This window comes from Macaca nemestrina, chromosome 3 (genome assembly GCF_043159975.1).
Source record: "Macaca nemestrina isolate mMacNem1 chromosome 3, mMacNem.hap1, whole genome shotgun sequence".
Classification (NCBI taxonomy): Eukaryota; Metazoa; Chordata; class Mammalia; order Primates; family Cercopithecidae; genus Macaca; species Macaca nemestrina.
In genome coordinates this window covers 51757928-51781778 of record NC_092127.1, presented here as the reverse complement: position 1 = coordinate 51781778, position 23851 = coordinate 51757928, and the positions used below count along the sequence as shown (strand labels likewise).

Here is a 23851-nt window from a genome sequence, read left to right as displayed (position 1 = left end):
GGTCCCTAATTCAATAGGACGGGTGTCCTTGAAGAAGAGGAAGAGACACAAGGGACCTAGTGCTCTCTCTCTTTCCTCCTTGCTCTTTTTCTCTTCCTTTTACTCTTTGTGTATATACAGAGGAAAAATCATATGAGGACACAGCCAGAAAACAGCTATGTACAATCCAAAGAAAAGACCTTGTCAAAAACCAATTCTGCAGGCAACTTAATTTTGAACTTTCAGCCTCTGGAACTGACAAATTATACTTCTGTTGTTTAAGTCACTGAGTCTGTGGTATTTTGTCACACAGCCAGAGTAGACTAATATGACAATCCTTGGCCTAGATCATTTATTTATTCAATAACATTATGCACAGTAATTTTATAGAGCACTAGAATTACTAATATGTGAAAACCATGGCTTCTACCCTATCAAAGCTCATAGCCTAGTAGAGGGAGACAGATGTGTATTTGTCTGACAGTCTACATGTGCAGTTTTCAAACAATTTTAATGTGTAGATTCACTTGATTCTTTTTTTTTTTTTTTAATAACACAAGATGATAAAAGGAAAAAACTCTTCTCATCTGCTTGGAGATTTCGATAGTGACAGGAGACAGACAAATTCATAGGCAGACAGGGATGGGTCCCTAGTGAAACCCCACCTTCAAGCCAATGACAGTCTAAAGGCTGAAAGCCAAGCTACCAGTTCCAGTTAAAGTCCACGACCAGACTGAGAACTTCCATCCTTGTCTTACCCACTCTTTCTTGATTGCTTCCTTCTGAATGATGCCTTTTAACCAATTGAATGGTGCTTTTTCCAAGACCACCCATGGACCAATCAGCATGCATTCCCCCATTATAAGCCCACAGAAACCCCATACTCAGCCTCACAGATGGCAACTTGCTTTCAGGTCCCCTCTCGCTGATGAACAAAATTCTACTCTGCCTTACTCACTCTCTGGTGTCCACATACCTCATTCCTCTTGGTCATGAGACAAGAACTCAGAATTTGCGGAACTGTGGGGAACAAAAGAGTTGTAATTCCCCTGCTCACCAAGTTGTGGTGGCAGAAGTAAAAGAGCTGTGACACTTCCTCCCACTCGCCAAACAATGGGAGTGAAGAAGCCACTAGACGCAACTCTCTCCTGCTTGCCAAACAATGGGAGAGAAGTTGCTGCCGCTCACTGAACTACAGGAATGGAAAAGCCACAACACTTTTACCATTTGACCTTCTCTTGCTTTAAAAAACAGATAAACAGAATTTTTGTGCAACTACTTTGATATTTGATTATAATGTTTTTGAAAGCATGTTGTCAAAAATAAGATGAGTTGGAAAAAGCAAAATGGCTTGAAGATGCAAGAAAAGTGTTTACAACAGCCAGAAACAGATCTCCCAGGCTAGGGAAGGGCTGGAACAATATGTCTTGTTCTAGGACCTGAGCAACCTGGGCCCTCTTCCCTGGCAGCACCTCGAATACAGCCTTCTGTGTGTGGGCATGCATTGTCAACAGGGGTGATATCACTCCAGGGAACAAAAATTGGTTCATGAGTGGTGAAAAAAATCTTTTACAATAGTCCGTAGTCTCTTAAAGGGCCACAATAACATATTAACAGGTAGAAAACATAGCTGTATAGAGGGACAAAAAGTTGAGAAATACTGGCATACAGAAATGGACCAATTCTGTGTGTATAATACTAGCACAGAAGCAGCAGAGTGGTCACACCAGTAGACCATGTGGACACTGAAAAAGGATTTTAGCAAGAAACTAAAATGACAGATGACTAACAGGTCTTACTATACCTTAGCAACGCATTATAGTGCTCCAGAAACTTGGCAACAATCTTGTGACAAAAAAGGCTGCAAGAATAATGGAGGCTGAATTCCCCACCAGGGGGGTTCAGATGTATATTCCCACAGAGCGAGGGGTCAAGTTGAAAATGTAGGAAATAGATTGACATCAGTTTCTTATACTGAGTTTGTAGAATGAGATTCAGACCTGCTGCTATGGAAACAATAATATGGAATACAGGGTAAGTAGACATACTTAAAGAATGAAGAAGAAGGTGCTGGGAAAATAAAGATATAATAGTCCATTCTGCCTAAGATGGGAAATAGAGGAGGGTAACCTATTATAAGAAAAAGATCAATAGATGAGATTCCAATAAAAGAATGATGAGACCTTGACTGAAAACAATGGCCAGGGAAGTGGAGAGGACATTGCAGATGGAAGAGATATTTAGAAGGATAAATGATGGGATTAGGCTACTTATTGAATCCCAGTCGAAAGGGTCAGTGTGAAGGAGATATTGAAGATAATTCCTAGAAAGAATGTACAAAGGAGAAGCAGAGATCACAGGAGAAAAAAATTGTCCATCTCCTTAGGAAAAGTGCAGATTTTTAAATGTTTGTTAGAGTAAATTCTAGTAAGGATTGTTTATCTCAGAGCAAAGCCTGTAAATTGATGGTCATTAGGCTAAGTGTGGCCTTATGAGGGCTTTGTTTGAAGTTTTGTATTGGCAACACTTTTAAGAATAACAGGATTCTTTTAAAAGTAGAAAAAAAAATTGTGTTTGTGAATGTTTAAAAATCATACAATGACTCATAATAATCCAGATTTCTGAGTCTCCAGGTTTACATTTCCATCTAACTACAACAAAAACTTAGCTGAAGATGACTACTGGAAGCTTCCTTTACATGGCATATGGTTTTCAGTTAACCATAATCATCCCCACTCCCTGGAGTATCTCCCCTCTGCTTTATTCATTGCCTGACTATCTCTACAGGACCCCAACAAACTCATCACTATAGAAATTAAACTGCCAAAGACATCATGAGAACAAAATATGTCTCCAACCCAGAGAATAAAGGATGTTGCAATATGCAAATGGAGGTTTGACTGAAGTCCTTCTTTTGCATGCCACTGCATATAAGCAATGTTTCAAGAAAAGAACAAGACTAGCTGGGAAATATTCACAAAAAAAATAAAAATAAATAAGCGTGAAAGAAAATATGCATGTAGAATAGAAGCAATAAATACTATTGTAGGGAGAAAACATTAAGTAGACTTTCTAATTCTGATGAAGTAGGCTTTCTAGTTCTGGAGTTAGAACCTAAATTTTAAAATAATTATTAGTAATTATTATCAGTTATGCCTATCTTTCCCCAAGACAATTTGCAATTACCAAATTATCATATAATTTACTTCATCAGAAGTATTGCCATTTCTGCCCACCCATTTTTGCAACATTTATACTTATTTAAAAACTATTCTTCTCTTGAGCTAATTTTCTCCAGCACTGGAAAGAAAAAGTACTAAAAAGCAAGATCGTTTTATCATGGAAAGTTCACTCTCGTGACATTATTCTCCAATTTCTAAAAATCCTAAACCATTTTGCACCCAGCTTGACCCAACAGCTGTAGCTTTTCTGCTCTCAGTCCCTAATTTGTTTGCATTTGGCTTATATTTCTAGCTCTTTGGAGTGCTGATAATTATACTTGTCTGGGAGGCTTAGAAGCTGTAAAAAATCTGGACCTTCTCACATTTCAGCACAAGCAGACAAGGCTCAGGCTCCAATTTGGAACTGCATGACTTAAATGGAGCATGTGAGCCCAGAGACATCAACAGCAGTCTGCCAGCTTGAAGACTGTTCTCCAAAGCCACTCACCATATGTTGGCTACAAATTGAAGACCAAACAGGCCAAGGTGGTACATGGGATTCAAATGGACCTCTGTTAACATATGTGTTTGGCATGGGGCAGGTGAAATGTTGATAGAACCTGATAATCTCAGTCACATTGTTACCGGGATATTCTTCCCAATCTAGAGACATCATAACAGTTTCACTAATTTAAATATCATAAAATAGAGTGATTATATAGTATTTTGAGAGGAAAGTGAGAATAATAAAATCTGAAAATGAAGTCAGTGTTTAAGACATGTGGACAAGAAACAATGTTAGAAATGTTTAAATAATGGTGCATATATTCATTTGCAAAATTATTAAAGTCATAGAAAAATATTCAGATATATCAGGAAAATATTATTATCACTTATTGATAGCTAATAATAAATTTCATGTTAGGGCTGAGCACTTAGAGAAATTTAAAATCTATTTCTTTCTAGATTTGTGATTTAAATTAAAAACCTGAAATTTTAAATTCATGTTCAAACATTAAGAACTTTAAGTTGGCACTAGAATCTGAATGTTTGTGTCCCCTCAAAATCCATATGTGAAAATCTAATCATCAGTGTACTGATCATCAGTGTATCAGGAAGTAGGGCCATTCAGAGATCATTTTTTCACTTTTACATTTTATAATGGATTAGTAGCCTTATAAAAGAGACACCAGTGAACTAGCTTGCTTCTTCTACCATGTGAAGAAACATCTATGAAGCAGGAAGCAGACCTTTACTGACATCAAATCTGCTACTACTTTGATCTTGGACTTTCCAGCCTCCAGAACTATGACAAGTAAATCTCTGTTGTTTATAAGCTATTTTCAATTTACAGTATTTTGTTATACCAGTCTGACTGGACTAAGGCAGCTGTCAACCCATTTGTTGGGATTTGGAAGTGGGTTAAAAACCACTTAAATTTGGTTTCTTCTATTTCACACTGACTTAGTCTACATTGAGTGAAACATAGCTCTAGGCAGTACGTCCACTATCCATATTAAGATTATTTCTTTTCAGTTTTTGGAGAAGAAGCAGTCATATTGTTGGCAAACTCACTTATGTTAAACAGTTGTCCTTATTTAAAAATAAATTAAAGCCATTAAAAAAATCAGTGAAGAATTTGAGACTTAAAAACAAACAAACAAACAAAAAACCAGAAATTTCTTTTGACTTGCTTGGATTTGAGATTGACTACCTAAACAAAAAGAGAACATTTCATTATTTCTCCATATTTTCCAACCTCTCTCTTAATAAAACTATGACCTTATACTTCTGAGATGGTAACTACTTCAGAACTATTACTTGCTTTCTTAAAGTTTGTTCTTTCCAAAAACTTCAAAAATAACTTACCTAAGAGTTGTTCATTACGTTAAACAGTGAACACAGACATTGTTAGAGGGTTTCTCAAAGTTGTGTCATGATTCCCAAGAACAAGAGGAATTAGAGTTACATCAAGCATGAAACATGTGTTTTGAAAAGTGACTTGATTCATGGGACTAGAACTTCGCATGGGAGCTGAAAAGACACTTTGTTTAGTTTTAGCAATAAATTAGATAAAGTTCCTGGTTTTAATATGTGGCTGCCTTGGAAAATAACATTTGGAGAATGTATATGAATCTGTAAAAACAAACACATACTATAGATATCTTTTCAGCATGACTGGAACTGACAAAAATCCAGATGTTCTCTTTTTATATTGTTGGATCACCACCAAAGAGCAAAAAATAGCACTGATCTCTGCTGATCGGTATCATTTGAAGAGGAAGTACTAGCCCTACGACAGCAGGAATTACTCAACATTCTTCAACAGAGGCCCGGAGATCCTCAAAATTTAACACACTCATGTGCACATATGAGTCCCAGTTACACTTGAAGTAATAAAAGTATTTGCTTAACTGCATAAATTATCAAGGTTGGCCATCATCTACCATCTATACGAACTCAAAGTAGCTAAATTATCAATTTTATTGAAGCTTCACCTTTTATAAAAAATGCTGAACAGGTAAGGACTTTTATTCTTCTTCTAAAACAAAAACAAAAACAAAAACAAAACAGACCATAAGATAAGCATATTTAAAAAGCCAAATACTTGCCCATCAGTAACATGACAAACTATAATGTAAATTTGTAAATTTGTAACACAAATTTGTAATTTTGAACACAAATTTGAATGTAATTTTTCATTATGTAATGTAAATTTGAACACAATATGTAAATCTATGTAAATTTGAACACAAATTTTAACCTTGCCATTCTCCACCCTCTTTTGTTGTGGCTCCTCCAAAGGGCATATGTAATTTTGAACACAAATTTTAACCCTGCCATTCTCCACCCTCTTTTGTTGTGGCTCCTCCAAAGGGCATAGTTGGACAAACCTACCCTTCTATGGAAACATAATTTCCTCTCTCTTTTCATTTTCCATTTTGAAAAAGTAGAATTAAATAAAGTCTTAATTTAAAAAATAAAATATCCTAATAGTTGTAATAATTGAGAATCACTGTAAAACAAAAAGGGTGTTTCATACCCAATAACTGAGTGTGTGTATCTGTGTGTTTGTGTGTGTTTGTGTGTGTGTGCATGCATGTGTTGGACATACGCAATTTTCTGAAGTCTACTGAGGCAAATGCAGAGCAAGTGTGGGGTATGTAGTGTGGGTGGAGGAGACTCAGGGGTCAAGAAAAATATAAAGGGTGGGAAAAAAGAAACAATCTACAAGCTATGGGAAATCAACTACCTTTGCCTTCACAGAGAAATAAATATGTCTATAGGAAGAAAAAGAGAAAAAAAAATTGAGAACTATTTCCAAAGTAAAAATAAACCAACTGAGGATTAAAAGAATCAATAAAGGTTAAATCAGTGAGAAGGCAAATCTTTGAGAATTAAGAACACAAGCAATCAAAACAATGAGTTCAAAGTCAGATGAAAAGTAAATCTTCATTAGGCTTGATTTTGCCTTAAAATATAAACATATGAAAAATTTTATCACAAAAAATTTAGATGTATTAACTTTATCTGTTTATTCCAAAAGATATATTAAGAGCATTTTGAAAAAAAGATATGGGCTGATTTTATAATATTTCTTTAATTTTAAGCTCATAGTTATCTACTCTATTATATATATTACATATACATAAAATTTAAAGTCATGTATAAAGAAATTAAACTATTTAGAAAATAGAATACTGCTACAATTCCAGTTAAGCTAACTTGTTACCTGGCTATTTATTATAATAAGAAATGTAGTTGTCTCAATAAGCTAATTATTATTTACTTTCCTTAATATCATTCCACTTCTGCACTGTGGAGAACATGGTTTTGGCTAAAGTCATATGATTTTAAAAAACCAGCTTTTTAGTAGTAAATTAAGATGGCAACTCTAGGAAAGTCAGTGAAAAGTTTTAAATATATCTTAAAGGTAATTTTATTTCTAGATACACCATAAATACAGTTTGAATACAAAAGAATAAATCAAACAATGCAATTCATCACAATCCATAAAGAGAATTTTTAATACATGGCAGTCTCTTTAGAGTTAATGAGTTGTCTGATTCTTAGGATGATGGCTTCCATCTGGATCAGCTCTAGGCAAGTTGATAGACAGGCATTTAACTGGATCTCTAAAACTTGATCCTGTCAGCTAATGACAACAACAACAAAAGATAGTATGCAATTATTTCAATCCATCAATCAACAAGGATTTTTGTGCACACATCATTTTGTCATCATTGTGCTAGATATAATGAAAGTTTGCAAAAATAAAGGGTATGTAAGACATATATCAGTCTTAAAAAGTATGTAAATTAGGCTTGAAGAGGTTAAAAACAATGCGCATGAAATAATTAGCCAAGTTAATAGCATATTCTTAAAGAGTGGTTTATAGAGATGGGTGAAGATGCTGTAGAATATTGGAGAAGTTCAGATGAATAAATGTCAGAAAGATCAGAGGCACTTTCAGTGATGCAAAATTTGGAAGGATACATAGAAAGATTAAATGAGTAAAGAGGGAAGAAACCGTTTTCTCCTTAAATGAATGGAACCGCATAAAATAAACATGGGAAACAAAGGGCAGTAAGTACAAATTTGGGCAAAGAATGTGAGATGGATCACCTGACCAATACAAGTAGATGTGTCAGGGAGCAAAACAAGGTACAAACTGACAACACATAGAATGGATATAAAGAGACTTGAAAACAAAGCAGAATTTGAGTCTGGTGTCAAAAGTAACTAGGAGTCCATGGTAATGTTTAATTGATACACAAGATATTACATATTTATGGGTTATATGCTATAATTTCTTACTTCCGTAGAATGTGTAATTATCAAGTCAGGGTATTTGGGGTGCCCATCACCTTTGGTATTTATTATTTCTATGTTGGAAACATTTCAAGTTCCCTCTTCTAGATACTTCAAAATATACAAGACATTGTTGCAAACTCTGGTCTTCTTACTCTGCTATCAAACATTAGAACTTATGCCTTCTAAATTACTGTATGTTTGTACGTATTGACCGCCTCTCTTCATCCCCTCTCCCATCCACATACCCTTCCCAGCCAATGATAGCTATTATTCTACTCTCTACCTCTATGAGATCAACGTTTTTAGCTCCCACATGTGAGTGAGAACAAAATTTGTCTTTTGGTGTCTGACTTATTTCACTTCACATGACCTCCAGCTCCATCCATGTTGCTGCAAATGACACAATTACATTATTTTTATGGCCAAATAGTATTCCACTGTGTATATAGGAGAATGCAGGTATCCCTTTGATATACTGATTTCTTTTCCTTTGGATAAATAGTAGTAGTTAGATTGCTGGATTGCATAATAGTTCTATTTTTAGTGTTTTGAAAAATCTCCATATTGTTTTTTCAAATTAGCTATACTAATTTAGATTCCCACCAACAGTGTATACGAGTTCTCTTTTCTATTCATACTACCAGCATCTTTTGTTTGTTGTCTTTTTAATAATAGTTGTTCTAATGAAATTAAGATGGTACCCCGTTGTGGTTCTGATTTGCATTTCTCTGATGACTTGTGATGCTGAGCATTTTTCATATACTTATTAACCATTGGTATATCTTCTCTTGAAAAATATCTATTCATATCCTTTGCCCACATTTTAATGAGATTATTTGTGTTTTTCTCCTCCTACTTTTGAATTTTTCCTTTTATATTCTGCATATGAATTCCCTGTTTGATGAATAGTTTTCAAATATTTTCTCCTATTCAGCAGGTAATTTTACTTTTCACTCTTAATTATTTCCTTTGCTGTGCAGGAGATTTGTAGTTTAATATAGTCTTATTTCTCTATTTTCATTTTTGTTGTCTGTGTTTTTGACGTCTTAGCAATAAACTCTTTGCCTAGACTGATATCCAGAAGCATTTTCCCTATGTTTCCTTGTAGTAATTTCATAGCTTTGGGTCTTATGTTTCAGTCTTTAATCCATCTTGATTTGATTTTTGTATGTGGTGATATGGGTTCAGTTTCATTTTTCCGCATATGGATATTCAATTTTCCCAGTGCCATTTATTCAAGAGGGCGTTTTTCCCCAATGTGTGTTTTTGGTACATTTATAGAAATCAGTTGGCTATAAATATGTGGATTTATTTCTGAATTCTCTATTCTGTTATTGTGTTCCATTGTTCTCTGTGTTTGTTTTTATACCTATACCATGCTGGGTTATTTGTTTGTATTTTGTTTTGTTGTTTACTATGACCTTTTAATAGATTTTAAAATAAGTTCAAGTAGTGTGATGCCTTTAGCTTTGTTCTTATTGCTCAGGACTTCTTTGGCTATGCAAGCTCTTTAGTGGTTCCATGAAAATGTAAGATTATTTTTCTATTTCTATGAAAACTGACATTGATATTTTGATAGGAATCGGGTTGAATCTGTCTGTTGTTTTTGGTAGTATGGTCATTTCAATGCTATTAAATCACGTGATCAATGATCACAGTATGTCCTTCCATTTGTTTTGTCTCCTTCAATTTCTTTCATCAGAGTTTTGTAGTTTTCCTTGTAGAGGAAAACTTTCACCTCTTTGGTTAAACTTATTTCCAATTTTTTTTTTTTTCGGAGCTATTGCAAATGGAATTGCCTTCTTGATTTCCTTCCCAGCTATTTTGTTATTGGTGTATAGAAATGCTACCAATTTTTACATGTTGATATTTTATCCTGTAGCCTTACTGCATTTATTAATCATATATAAGGGTTTTTTGGCAGAGTCTTTAGGTTTTTCTACATGTATTATCTTATCATCAGCAAAGAAGTACAATTTGATTTCTTATTTTCCAAATTAGATGCCTTTTATTTCTTTCCTTTGTTTGATTGCTGTGGCTAGGACTTCCAGTACCATGTTAAATAGGAGTGATAAAAGCAAACATCTTTGTCCTGTTCCAGTTCTTAGGGGAGAATTTCATCTTTTTCCTGTTCAGTATATGGCTTTGTCACATGAAGCTTTATTACCATGAGATACGTTCTTTCTGTAAGTAGGTTGTTGTTTTTATCATGATGAGTTGTTGAACTTTATCAATTGCTTTTTCTGTGTCTATTGAGATGATCATTTGATTTTTGTCACTCATTCTGTTCACATGATGTATCACATTTATTGATTTGCATATGATGAATCATTCTTGCGTTTATGGGATAAACATTTGATCACATATTTTTTAATGTGCTGTTGAATTTGGTTCACTAGTATTTCATTGAAAATTTTTGCATGTGTATTTATTAGAGATATTGGCCTGTAGTTTTATTTTTTGTTGTGCCCTTGTTTGGTTTTTGTGTCAGGGTACTGCTTGCCTAGTACCATGAGTTAGGAAGAATTCCCTCCTCTTCAATTTTTTTAGAATAGCTTGTAAAGAATTGGTAGTAGTTCTTCTTTGGAAATATGGGGGAATTTTTTGAATTTGCCTTTACAGGGAGGGATTTTTTTCCTAAAATCTATGTATGTGTTGGTTGGGTAGGCCTCTGGCTTTGATTCTGGGTGTGTGCAGTAGTGTAGCTTCTATATGATTTCTTTGGCTATAAACAGTACTAGTAGTGTTTGTGCTTTCCTCGATTTCCTAGGGTGCAGTTGTGAGTGAAAGTGTTGTGAAGTTTTGCTGAGGACTGGAATGCCAGGTGGGCCAGGCTTTGGGCCTTAACAGGGGCAGCTGTGGCAGATGCTGGCTCTGGTATTAGTGGGGAAAGTGTGGCTGGTTCTTGGGCATCCAGGTGGCTTTTTCATGTACTGGGAATGGCAGCAATGGTCCAGGTAGGTGGGCAGGTTCTTGAGCCCCCGGGCAGTGGGTGTGGCATGGGTGATAGCAATAGCAGTGCTGGGACAACCTTCTGGGATCCAAGCTTTTGTATTTGTGTTGATGTTGGCTACAATGGGCTTGGTAGGCCAGTCCCCAGACCCACAACTGGCATGGATGGGTGCCACTTGTGGTGGTAGCAGCATGTTTAGTGGGCCTGACCTCAGACCTCACAAGAAGTGCTCAGGTGCCAGCAGTGGTTTATTGGGTTGGGCAATCCTCAGGGCCCTGGACTGAGTGCTCAGGTAATGGGGTGAGAGTGTCACCGAGCTAGTCACACCTACCCTGTGGCCTCCCAGTGATGTATACCATCGGTGGTTGTGGTAGGCAGGGGCTAGGTGATCCCCAGACCATCTGAAAAATGCTCCTATGAGGGCTGCTGTGATTGCATTGTGACCCTGCTACAGTGGAGGGTCGGGTTGCTTTCAATGGGAGCAGCCATATACAGACAGCCAGGGGTGTGAGCTTCACTTCCACCTCAGTCCCACAGCAGCCCACTGTGGCAGCAGCTGCAGGTAGTTGCATTTGTCCTCAGGGCATTTGAGTATGCGGGGCTGCCCCTCTGCTGAGGGGTGCAACGTCAATGCTCATGGTTCCTGCAGTGGCTCTGGTGGCAGCATCTGTGGGAAAGGAACGTTACAGAAGCTCCAGGGATGTTAAGATGCAGAGGCTATTGATCTGCACGACAGGACACAGTCCTGTGGAGGCTGGGCTCTCAAAATGGCACCATGCTGCAGCCGCTTGGGAGTAAGGTGTTTGTAGAAACCGGCATGAGCTCTTTCTCTGGATCGATTCCATTGCACGGTCTCCAGGCAACTCTCTATGTTACTCTTAGAGGCTGCAATTGTGAAGAAGCTCTATTATAACTAGGACTGTAGCAGTTTGTGGACAGGAATGTGGACCACTGTGGGTGTCTCACTTATTGTGTCCCAAAATTAAGGAATTTCTTCAGATTCCCAGCTGATCCCGGTCTGGAGTCAGTAGTAATTTTAATTCAGGAAGTAATATGACAAAAATTTTAATCTGACAGAAGATGTAGATGAAATGAAGAGGAGATAAAAGGCAATTAAGAAGATCATAGTAATTTTAATAAAAAATGTATACATTATTACTATTTACAATTTTCTAAATAAACATGTTTTTTGATATCAGTCTTGTTGTGGTATAAGAAGTCCATTGATTATTGACTTGATGTCAGAGACCATTATATGCTTATTTGCAGGATTAGGATGACAGTGGTTCCACCGGAGCTCAGGGGATGGTGGTAAAAGCATTAGTCCAAAGAAACACTAATATGGTAGAAAATGAGAAACATGGGGCCACAGTCATATTTAGGTCACTGTTAATTTTGCTGCTACTCTTAAATGAGGCTTGTGTGAAGTTTTCTTTTGTGTGCTTTTGTTTTTGATTTTTGGTAAACTATTTTCCAACACCAAAAATGGGAAACAGTTGCAGTTTTCTCTATCGGCTCAATACATTCTTCCTAGCTTTTCCCCATTCCATGACAACACAGCAGGTCTCTTTTTATGAAGATATGGCATGCAATTATTTCAATCAATTTCATTGATTTTTTTTTATGTGGGCCCATATTAATGAGATATATCACTAGTTTGAAAACCTACTTGGTAGAATATTCGTATTCATTGTTTTGATTATTTCTGCCCCTTTGTTCCTTTGAATGTTCCTGCCCAGTTGTGACAGTAAGAAGTGGTCACTAAAATGAAATTCTATACAGGTTCCTTGTATTGTTATTAAGGGGTTGTGTTAAAATAAATGTTTTTGAATGTGGCTGATTGTTCTTTTATAGCATGCACATTTATGACCACCTTGGGAACCAGTAGCACTGCAACATATGTTTGCAGGGTCCTAAAAGCTTTCAGAAGGCCAGAATGACAGTAATTCAATGAAAGTCCATTATCAACATTTCAGAGCTTGTCATGTTGCCTTAATGAGAAAAGAATGATTAATTTTACTTTCCTTTTTCTTCAATAGATGAAATGAGGAATCAGACATCCAACTGATCAGCTCATGTGTACTTACATGTAGTGGTGACATACAAACTTATTTATATAAAAGAATAGCAATTATTTCATTGATATGTATTATGATTGTATATTGATATAGGTTTATTACTTCAACTCAAATGTAAATGAATATTCTACTAAAAATTAATATCTAAAAACATCAAGGGAGAATATAGTAATAATATGTATTAAAATGATACAAGAGACAGAATATAAATATGGGAGTGAAGGTATCTTGTTTCTGATAGTCACTATCCTTAAATATGCATATTTTGGGAAATTATTCAAGTTCCTAGAACAATGTAATTCTCAACTGTCAACAGGTGTGATTAAATAGGTCAACATGTTAAAATTATGTTTCAGCAAATTAAATAATTAGGCTGAATTTAAATATTTATTAAGGAACAAATACAACTACTTATTGTATTTGACAACTGTTACATTAGCTGTCAATCTGTGTTTTAAATAAAAACATTAAAAATATTTCTTTACTGCAGAAATTCCCAGTGAGTTTAATATATTTAGATACTTCAAAAGTATTTGTTTATTGTGAATACCAAATAGGGTGGTTTTTATTTTTTAATTATTTATTATTATTATTATTATTGTTATTACTATTATTTTTTGAGACAAAGTCTTGCTCTATTGCCCAGGATGGAGTGCAGTGGTGCGATCTTGGCTCCTTACAACCTCCGCCTCCTGGGTTCAAGAGATTCTTCTGCCTCAGTCTCCTGACTAGCTGGGATTACAGGCTAATTTTTGTATTTTTAGTAGAGATGGGGTTTCACCACATTGGCCAGGCTGGTCTAGAACTCCTGACCTCAGGTGATCTGCCCACCTTGGCCTCCCAAAGTGCTGGGATTATAGGCATGAGCCACTGCGCCTGGCCAGGGTGATTTTTACATGGGTTATAACATCAGTATAACTTCACAAACTTATTTGATTATTCTACAGTGTGTAACCTGTTTTGGTGTACACTCTAGAAAATATCAGACTAGACCATACTCTTACATTTTACATTTAAACAATACTATAAAATCTTTAATACTGTTTTCTGTCTGCCCAATAAAGAAGGCTTTCAAGTGATATGCATTTCTCAAGGGGATCGGTCTAGTCTCTGAGTATTTCAAAGTATTTTTTTCCAGCAAGTTATGAGTGAAGATCAGGTTGACTAATCAAAGCTTAATGTATTTAAACAGCAACAAAAAAAGAAAATAAAATGAAACGAAAAAAAAAAAAACAGAATGTTAAAGTAAGTGTACTACATCATTTATTATAATAATACCACTTAAGAGCTTCCAGTAATGATTTTGAGAATATTCTTTATATTACTTTAATTTGACTTCAGTTTCTCTTTTCATTTTATTGACAATTTGTGTCCTTGTTTCTCTATATTTCTTGTTAACTTAATTTCAGTGTTCTATGATTAAAACTGACCTTATGGTTCAATATTAGTGTGTTACAGTGGGTAGCCAGTCAGACATGAGCAGGGCAGGAGAAGGTCCCCAGAGCCCACAAGGAAAGTCAGGTGACTATCAGGTGATGTTCAGGAAGTTGTTACACTGCCTTTCTAAATAGTAACTGGTTGTAGCCAACACCAGAGAAACGCAGTCTTCCATTAGGTAGAAAAAACCTGAAACTGGTGATCTCAGGGAGTAGGTGAGTGGGTTCACACATGTGCACTAAGAGGCTAAATGGTGTATTTTTACTGGCATATGACCTTTCAGGGGCATTCCACTCGGAAAGGGAAGAACGTCTCAGGTGAGCTTGCATACACCTCCAGTAAACACAGTGCGCATGCTCCCCTCCCAAGTATTAGCAGGCCATTGTAAATGCAAACAACCCACCCCAAGGGAAGAATCAGGGAGAAGGGATGCAAGAGGTCAAAAGCAGGTCAGCTAATAAAATCCAAAGTCGAAGGCCAAACAGGGCACTTGACCTCCAAGATGCCCACTTGGTCTTCTCTTCCGAGTGTACTTTACTTTCTTTCCATTCCTGCTCTAAAACCTTTTAATAAATTTCCACTCCTGCTCTAAAACTTGCCTTCGTATCTTTTTCTGCCTTATGTCCCTCAGTCAAATTCTTTCTTCTAAGGAGGCAAGAATTGAGGTTGCTGCAGACCCGTATGGATGTGCCACCAGTAACTTGAATAACTTCCACTGCTAACAAGTGAGCATCTAATTCTACAACTTTAGATGACACACTCACAGATACCTTCCCTGTCACAGCAGATTAGGTAAGGCCCTCTGCTTATATGACCCTATATCACCCTCATTGGTCATCACATACAAATACGTACACACGTAAAATTTATGTGTGTGTGTTTGTGATCACTTAGTTAATTTTGGTTATTTGATTAATTTATTCCCCTTACCCTGATCTCAGATTATAAACCATATGAGGGCAAACTTTAGTCTGCTTGACTCAATACTATTTTTGTGAGGTCTAGCACCATGCCTTACCCGTAGTAATTGCTAAACAAACAGAAGTTGAATGCTGAATTTCAAAGACACTTAGGTAGTAGACTTCAATAAATACAGCTTCACTCTTGGAAAGAATTGCTCAAATTTATCATATAGATAGAAGCTATCCATCTCTTACTTATTTTAATGAATAAATTTAGTTTAAAAATGTTGATCTTTATGCAAATAAAGTCGTTCCTTCAAAAATAATGTTTTAAAACATAATTAACCCTTCTTACCTCAGATGAGAAAGAAGTATATGAGAAGAGTATGGAATTAGAGAGACTAGGGACAGGAGGCAGGAGGCAGGAAAATGATAAATAATGGATATTTATCCTTAAACTCTACCACCAATTTTTTGTGTCTGAATCTGGCTCTGGGTTCATAATTCTCTAACAATTATCTATTTTAAAAAACCTCAAATATATTTTCTTGTTATTTTATTTTAAAAGTGGGCAACGTCATCATTACTTTTAATGACAGTATGTTTTCTAAGAGCAGCTAAGTCACTTTCTTGATGATGGCAAATCAATAGGAAACAGGAAGTCAACTAAGGTCTCAGAACACCTTCATTCAATTAGTGAGGATTCTACCCAGATTCATTATAAAAGAAATGGCCAAAATATACACAGGAAAAATGTATCCTCATCTCTGTAGAACATAGTTTGTTTTTAAAGTGTAACCATTTTCATTAAATAAAACAAAAAATATAAGATAATTATGTTCCAAACCTTACCTCAGAGCAGTGTAAATGTTGAGCAGTTAAATGTATATTGTGAATCTGAAATTATAGTCCCCACAGTGACCATAACCCAGTTGTCAGGTGAATATGTAGGAGTTTGCGATATTTTATACAATGCAATGCTGTGTGCCATAAAACAAAATAATGTTGCTTACCAGTGGCTTTCAGAGTTATTTTAGTTTGCAAGTTTAAAGTTTATACCACCATTGTCTGAAATAATTTGTTTTTAGTAATAAATTCAGTTATATTTTGTTGTATGATCATAATTTTTTGCCATTAAACTGCCCAATGAGAAGGATAAGATAAACAAGTAGAATAGGTCATATGTTCCTACTAATTTTTTATTGAAATTAATGTTTTATTACTCTCTAGCTTACTGCCAAAACAAAACCCGAGTTTAATTTCATATGGTGCACCTATAATGTGCAAGCCATTGTGCTACTTACTATAGGAAATGAAAAGATGAATGCATCACAAATGTGGCTGTCTTAGGAACTCATGCTCTGGGAATTATAATCAAGTAGCCAAATAAGATGGTTACACATCTAAAACAAGGGAATCTTGGATAAGGGTCTTAAGAAAGCTATAAAGGAAGCCATGATCACATCTACTTAGGGGCTCAGAAAAAGCTAGATTTAGAGGGTAGGTTGATCTGAGTATATAGGGATTAGTAAAATTTCATCTAAATGCTTAACAGATACATTACCTCACTCTAGCACTGCAGCAACATGTGCATAGATCTGGAAAACAGTGTTTAACAATGGAGTGGCTCTTGTCAGGAGTGTTTGTGTATCATTCTGACTTCTATGGAATAAGATTTTAACAGGTTTCTAGAAAAAAATATGAAGCAATTTTGTGAGGGGTGAATATGCAAAAAGGATAGAATTGCTGGTACACTATAATTTTTTTTGTTTTTGTGTATATAATACACATATATATGATATATGTGAGTATTATTTTTATGTACATGTATGTTTATATAAGATATATCTATCTAGTTTGTGTTATATATTTTGTACATAATATATTTTTGTATAGGAATATATGATTGAAATTACTTTCATAAATCAAAACATATTTAAAGCCTAATTTAACTTCAGTATTTCTTCAAAAATCTTCTTTATAAAACAAATTATTGTAAACAACCTCTTTCCCACAGAAACATTATTAAAATTAGAGGCTGATTCCAAAGACTTTGTATAAAATATCAATATAAAAAGCTAGATATTTAAAGAAAAAATGGATGTTTTTATAAAATTGAAGGTAATGAATGATGTCCTGGGTTCCAGAACATTGGTGTGAGTGTGTTCCTTTATAAGGAATTTCAACTTACGAGAAGAAGAGTGACTATAAAAGTCTACTGAAGGAACATGCTCTCAAGAGAGTAACACTGAAGCACTGTATATGGGATGGCTTATACAACAGATATTTATTCTCACTATTCTGAAGCCCTGGTAGTCCAAGATTAAGGTGCTGGCCTACTGGGGTCTTCCCAGTGAATGCTTGCTTCCTGGCTTTCAGAGTCCTACCTTTTGGCTCACGTGACAGAGCAGATTTCTCTCTTTCTCTTCAAATAAAGCCATGACTTTCTCCATGAGGGCCCTACCCTCATAACTTCAGCTAACCCTAAACTTCCCCAAGGCTTCATCACCACATACCATCATATTGGAGGTCAGGGCTTTGTGTTAGGCCATTCTTGAGTTGCCATAAAGAAATATCTGAGACTGGGTAATTTATAGACCAAAGAGGTTTAATTGGATCATAATTCTGCAGACTTTACAGGAAGCATGGTGCTAGCATCCGCTCAGCTTCTGGGGAACCCTCAGGAATCTTACCATCGTGCCAGAAGTTGAAGGAGAAGCAGGTGTCTTACGTGGAAGGAGCAGGAGCAAGAGAAAGAGTCCCGGGGGTAGTGGGAAGTGCCTCACACTTTTAAATGACTAGATCCTGTGAGCACTCACTGTCAGAAAGATGGCACCCAGTAATGAAGGATCTGCCTCTGTCATCCAGACCCCTACCACCAGGCCTCACCTCCAGCACTGGAGATTATAATTCAACATGAGATTTGGGTAGGGACAAATATCCAAACTGTATTAGGCTTCACATATACATTTTGGAGTTCTATAACTTAGTCCATAGTAGAGGTAAAAGGTAGAAATTTTCTTCAAGTATCAGGACCTTTCCTAAAATATCTGGAGTGTTAAAAAGTTCACCTTATAAGAAAACTTGAGTAACAAAAGACAAAATTAAAGCATTTTTTTCTAGAGTCTAGAACAATAGCTATGATGACTGCTCTTAACTTTCTATTGGCCTTAATGTATCAAAATGTGACTAGGAAGTCCATTTTTAGCTGCTCTGCCCTTATATACAAAATCTGTATATTTAACATTTAAAAAATAGTATCTCCAGTTGATTGCTGCAGGCAATTTAGATTAGCTTGCATCAAACTAAACCTCCAGTTGAGAATAGCTATGAAAGCTAGCTTTTTTTTTTTTGCTAGTGAGGGCATTGGAAAACAACAATCTCATCCAGGAAGGAAAGAACTTGAGGGATCAGTATCCCTGGGAAAAAAGAAATCAAAGAGAAGTGAGTCTAACTTTCTGCATGCAAATATCTCTCTAGGCATTGGCCAAATGCTGTGTATGTGGAGGAGAAGAGCATAAAAGCAAGAAGAAACCACTTAATAAGGGGCTAAGAAGCTAAATAGAGTTGTTATTGTTGCTGTTGTACTTTTTAAATTTATTTTTCAATAATTGCATACTCCTAGACAGACAACACCTGAAATTCAGGGCTCAACAACAAAGAAGGGACTTTGCAAATATCACCAGTTCTCAGTGAGATACTTGACATGTCTATGGCTAAGGCATAATCCACTTAGAGACTTTGAAAATGTTTTCTGTGTTCTATTTCCTAAGTATGTGTATATCTAGAACATTAGAGCACTAGCAGTTCTATTCATATTACACTAAGAGTAATTTTTAAACTGTTTTCTAACAATTTAACCATTAGAACTCTGTTTACAAATGTCCCACTTCTCCATTAACACATTCAAGGAAAGCTCATACTTAACATAATTTATCACAACCACGTATATATTGCTGCTAGAATTTTCAAAATAATATGATTTGAGTACCAACAATATGTCAAAATACTTTAAATAATTGATAAAACTTTTATTCAACAAATATTCATGGCTGCCATAGTTTTCAATGGACTTCTAGATAGATTTTATCTATATGAATTCAGCAAATATAACTTTTGCAAATATAAGTGTTTGAATCTTTAAACTAAATAGTAAGTTTTAGTTACTTTTCAAACATGTATTCTGAAAAGAACAATTTATCAATGGTGACACAGTGGTTGTTTAGTTCTTTTAATAAAAAGTAGATTTTTAAAGAATATTAGCAATTATTTCCTCGGATCATAATACTATGACCAGATTCATGGCAATATGAACCCTTCTTTAGATAATATAAAATGTCCAATTGTAGCACTAGAATCTAGTAGATATGATATGGTTTGGATTTGTGTCCTCATCCAAATCTCATGTTCAATTATAATCCCCAGTGTTGAAGGAGGGGCCTAGTGGGAGGTGATTGGATCATGGGGGTGAATTTCCCCCTTGCTGTTCTTATCATAGTGAGTGCTCTCAAGATCTGGTTGTTTAACAGTGTATAGCACCTCACTCCTCTCTCTTTTCTTCCTTCTTGGGCCATGTGAAATTGCCTGCTTTCCCTTGACATGCCTGCCTTCTGTCATGATTGTAAGTTTCCTAAAGCCTCCCCAGCCATGCTTCCTGTGCAGCCTGTGGAACCGTGAGCCAACTAAACCTCTCTGCTTTATAAATTACCCAGTCTGAAGTAGTTATTTGTAACGATAAAAGAATGAAGTAATACAAGATATCAGGCAATTTTTGTTCTATTATTTACCTGTATAAATGCTTATTAAATATCTATAACACAAAAAATATGCTTGGCATTATGAGGATACAAAATATATACATAACCCTCTTCTTCCAGCATGATTTATTGGTGTAAAATTTGTTCTCAGAATGACTCCAGAGATTTTTAAAAAATTATAATAAAACAGGACAAGAAGCTAATAAAAGATAAGTTGTTTATATTAAATCCTCACAAAATGCTTGTGAGATAGGTATTTTGCATGCCAATTTGAAAAAAAATGTGTATCCTGAGACTTTATAGTAAGTAACAAAAACATTCACAAAGCTATTTGGTTGGAACACACCTAACTGTAACAACCTTACAACCTGATAAAGCAAATACAATAATATCAAAAATAAGATCATGATTTTATAAGGGTGAATATTTCTATTTGGTGCCTGTTGGATTTCTGCTAATACATTAAAGATTATTCCAATCTTCACTTCCATAATCAACCACACTCAGACAACCTAGGCTACAGAAATCTTAGCAAAGATCTGATCATCTTGAAAAAGCAGATAAACAGCTAGGCTGTCTTCATGACTGTCCCCATGTATGCAGATGCATTCAACAATGTACTTGTTAATTTAAATGAGAGAACCCTTCACTTAAATTAGAGTAACCCAGGAATATTATATGTGAGATATTATTGTAATTCATAGCAACACACACACACACACACACACACACACACACACACACACACACACACACATATCATTGTGAAATTGAGTGAGTCTTAATGCCAGATTCGAGCTCTAAGTTCAAATGTTTAATCAGTGATTATTTTCTTATTCTTATAATAAAATTAAAACTATGTAGAACAAAAGTTTCACTGCTTCATTGTAGCAAATCACAATGCAGAATCATAGGCTTAACCCAGTGTTGCATGAGAACGTCCCTCCTTTTCAAAATCAGATGGTCTGTGACTCTCTTTGGAGGGTGAGAGACACAGTCACCAAGAGTAAGCTGGCTAACACACATTTATTGTACCATTCATTGACATTTTTAAATAAATTAGTTCAGGGGTAATGACTCCCACTGAAAAATAATCTCTGTGCTATAGAGAAATTTTCAAAAACAAATCAGTTATATCTGCCTTTTGTATTCTTATTAGAATCTTCAAATATGTATTCAAACTGTTTAGTGGTGATTTTTTTTCAGTTGCTTTCTCTGTGTAGAAAAATCCTCTCCTAAGTGTTTCAAAAACATAAAGACAGTAGATATAAGAAACAGAAAAATGCAGAAAATGAATAAATTGGAACCAGAGTAAATTTTGGCAAGCATCTGACCAGAAAGGTCTTGACAGATAGAAAGTTTACTGTATTTGACATTTAAACAACCAGTCAATATTTAAAGAGAATTATTTTCCTTGTTTTTGAAAAATTGATTTCAAGAGAAAATAAATTGTTAAGAAGAACTCCAGCTACCTGAAGTTCAAATCTATGTGCATTTCAAAGCCTTCTCAAGGAACACAGGTATCAGTTACCCTCATACAGATAAAAAGTGTAACTACAGTAGAAATGAAAAATAATTATCTTGACTTTCAGGTGCAATGTAAATGTGAAAAAGTTTTGTTCTTATGGATAATTCTCAGAAGGAAACTAATGCCAACGTTGTGAATTACTGTAGAATATATCTAGGTATCAGCAAAACAAAACAAACAAAATAAAAAACATTGATTCTTTTCTCACTAATAAAATAATCATTGACATGTGTGCAGTCGATATGGTTTATTGATAAGAAGCTATTATGTATACAATATTCTCCTTAAGAAAATTTTCTTGTTTAGATTTTACAGCAAAAGGAAAAACATTTTCTGCTTTGTGATCCTAATGCTCAAGATGCATGGTGTTTCAAGGTAGCACTAAAAGAATCAGTAAAGACCAACTCAGAGAATTTTTTCCCCTCAACTACCTGAGTAACTTTTTGAGCTTCTAGGATATTCCAAATGATTTAAATAATGGAGACCTAATCTCTAAGAACTTTATGCACTTTAAAAATCACATTTTTTATGGAACAGTTGCTACACCTGTGCATAATCAGGTTTTTCACTTTCCTTTTTAGAAGTTCTCTCTACCTTTCCTCAAATATGCAAGTTCACCAGGTGTTTGGAATGTGAGTTTGGTAGCAGAGTTATGAAATCTTAATGGTGCTTTTCCCCTCTGTCGCTTTAAACTAACTTCATCTGTGTTATAACAGACTTGAGGGTAGTGCATTTGTCAGGTTCACAGTAAACTAAAATGTCATTCATTTACTTTAAACATCTCTATATTTTGTTTGAGCAAAAAGAAATGAAAAGACATAATTGTCCCTCAGCCACATGGTTTTAATTTTCATCTTAAAAAAAAAAAAAAAACTGTAGTCTGTTTGCTGTACTTTTATTTCCCCCATCATTGGCTCTCTCTGATTTTCCTTTTTATGTTCAATAGGGACATTTAAAAAACATTTTAAGAAGCAACAGATTTAAAATGTATTTAAAAATATATCAAGTTCATAAACCAAAATTGGAGTGAACTTTTTAAGAGTGGTCCTAAAAAAGAAAGTAACATTATCTATAAGGAATAGCCTTTTTTTGTTCAGATACCAATTTCCCTGTATCCCTTAGTCGACCAGCTAGAAATCATTAAAGAAGATGAATGGTACAGATAAGAAAGAACATGATCTACATATTTGTTCCAGTAATGGGAAAGACAGACAACACAAAAGGTGATTTAATGATACCTGAACGTTAATCTGTGTAAATTTTGTAAAAATATCTATGGTGAAAATACAATTAATAGAGAACTGAAGAAGAACATGATACCACTAGTTACGTCCTTTGTCACCATTTAGTAGGAGTTTTGAATATTTATTCATTTCTTCCTTTATAAATGTCTGTTTAAAATATGCATCATCACATAAAAATATTTGAAGTAAGAAAATCTGGGGAAGGTAGGCAATGGTAGTTTACAGAAGGAAACCATGAAGAATAGATAAGTGTAGTGATACAGGAAGGTTTTGAAAAATCTTTGAGAGGAATTATGAGAAGCAAGGAGTTAAAATATTTATTCCAAAAGGATTTTCTGAGCATCGGTCAAGGTATGGTGTATATCAAGTATATGAAGGGATCCAAGTAAAAGTCTCAATCCTAATTATGAAGAAGCTGCTAACCCATTTGTGGTATAAGATAACAATAGCTTCAGAAAGCCCTAATGATGTGGATAAATCTCCCCGATACAATATCGAATGAGAGAAGCCAGATACAAAGAAATGACTTAGATAGCTGTGGTTTAATTAACATAAAAGCTTAAAATAGGCAAAATCAATCTTTCTTTAAGAAAGCTGGAAGAGTGGTTACCCTTGAAGGAGGTTGTTACAGAAGATGGCACAAGGAGGGTCCTGGGGTATTAGCTGTATTCTGTTTCTTGATCTGGGTATTGGGTTCAGAGTTATGTGTATTTTGAGAGAAATGATCAAGGTATATATTTATTATGTGCTAGGAGATTTTTGTTCTGTATATTGCATTTTTTAAAAGGTATTGAGAAAATCAAAATTAGTTTGGGATTAAGCATCTCATTTAAAGGAATTTTTTAAAAGAACATTTTGAGCAAAGTATTAAAGTACTAAATGGTGAGGAAAGGCTGAAAGTTATTTTTGGTTGAAAAAGTAGAGAATTATTCCCTTAGAGGCAGGATATATGCACGAAACTTGAGTAATAAAAACCATAACATTGTAATAATGATAG

General features: G+C 35.1%; 2 long non-coding RNA genes across 4 annotated transcripts in view; one reads left to right on the top strand and one right to left on the bottom strand.

Annotated features, from left to right (window-relative positions):
- LOC105493249 (uncharacterized) overlaps positions 1–1952 on the bottom strand; it is a 105012-nt gene extending 103060 nt beyond the window's left edge. For both annotated transcript variants that reach the window (XR_011620520.1, XR_011620519.1), the window contains exon 1: positions 1784–1952. This is a non-coding gene — a long non-coding RNA (uncharacterized lncRNA). The remainder of the gene's footprint in view (positions 1–1783) is intronic.
- Positions 1–23851, top strand: part of LOC105493251 (uncharacterized) — a 52558-nt gene that overhangs the window by 10697 nt on the left and 18010 nt on the right. The window contains exon 3 of one of the 2 annotated variants that reach the window (XR_011620521.1): positions 15055–15167. The exons of the other annotated variant lie outside the window; for it this stretch is intronic. This is a non-coding gene — a long non-coding RNA (uncharacterized lncRNA). Of the gene's footprint in view, positions 1–15054; positions 15168–23851 lie in introns of those variants that run through there. 2 annotated transcript variants of the gene reach the window in all.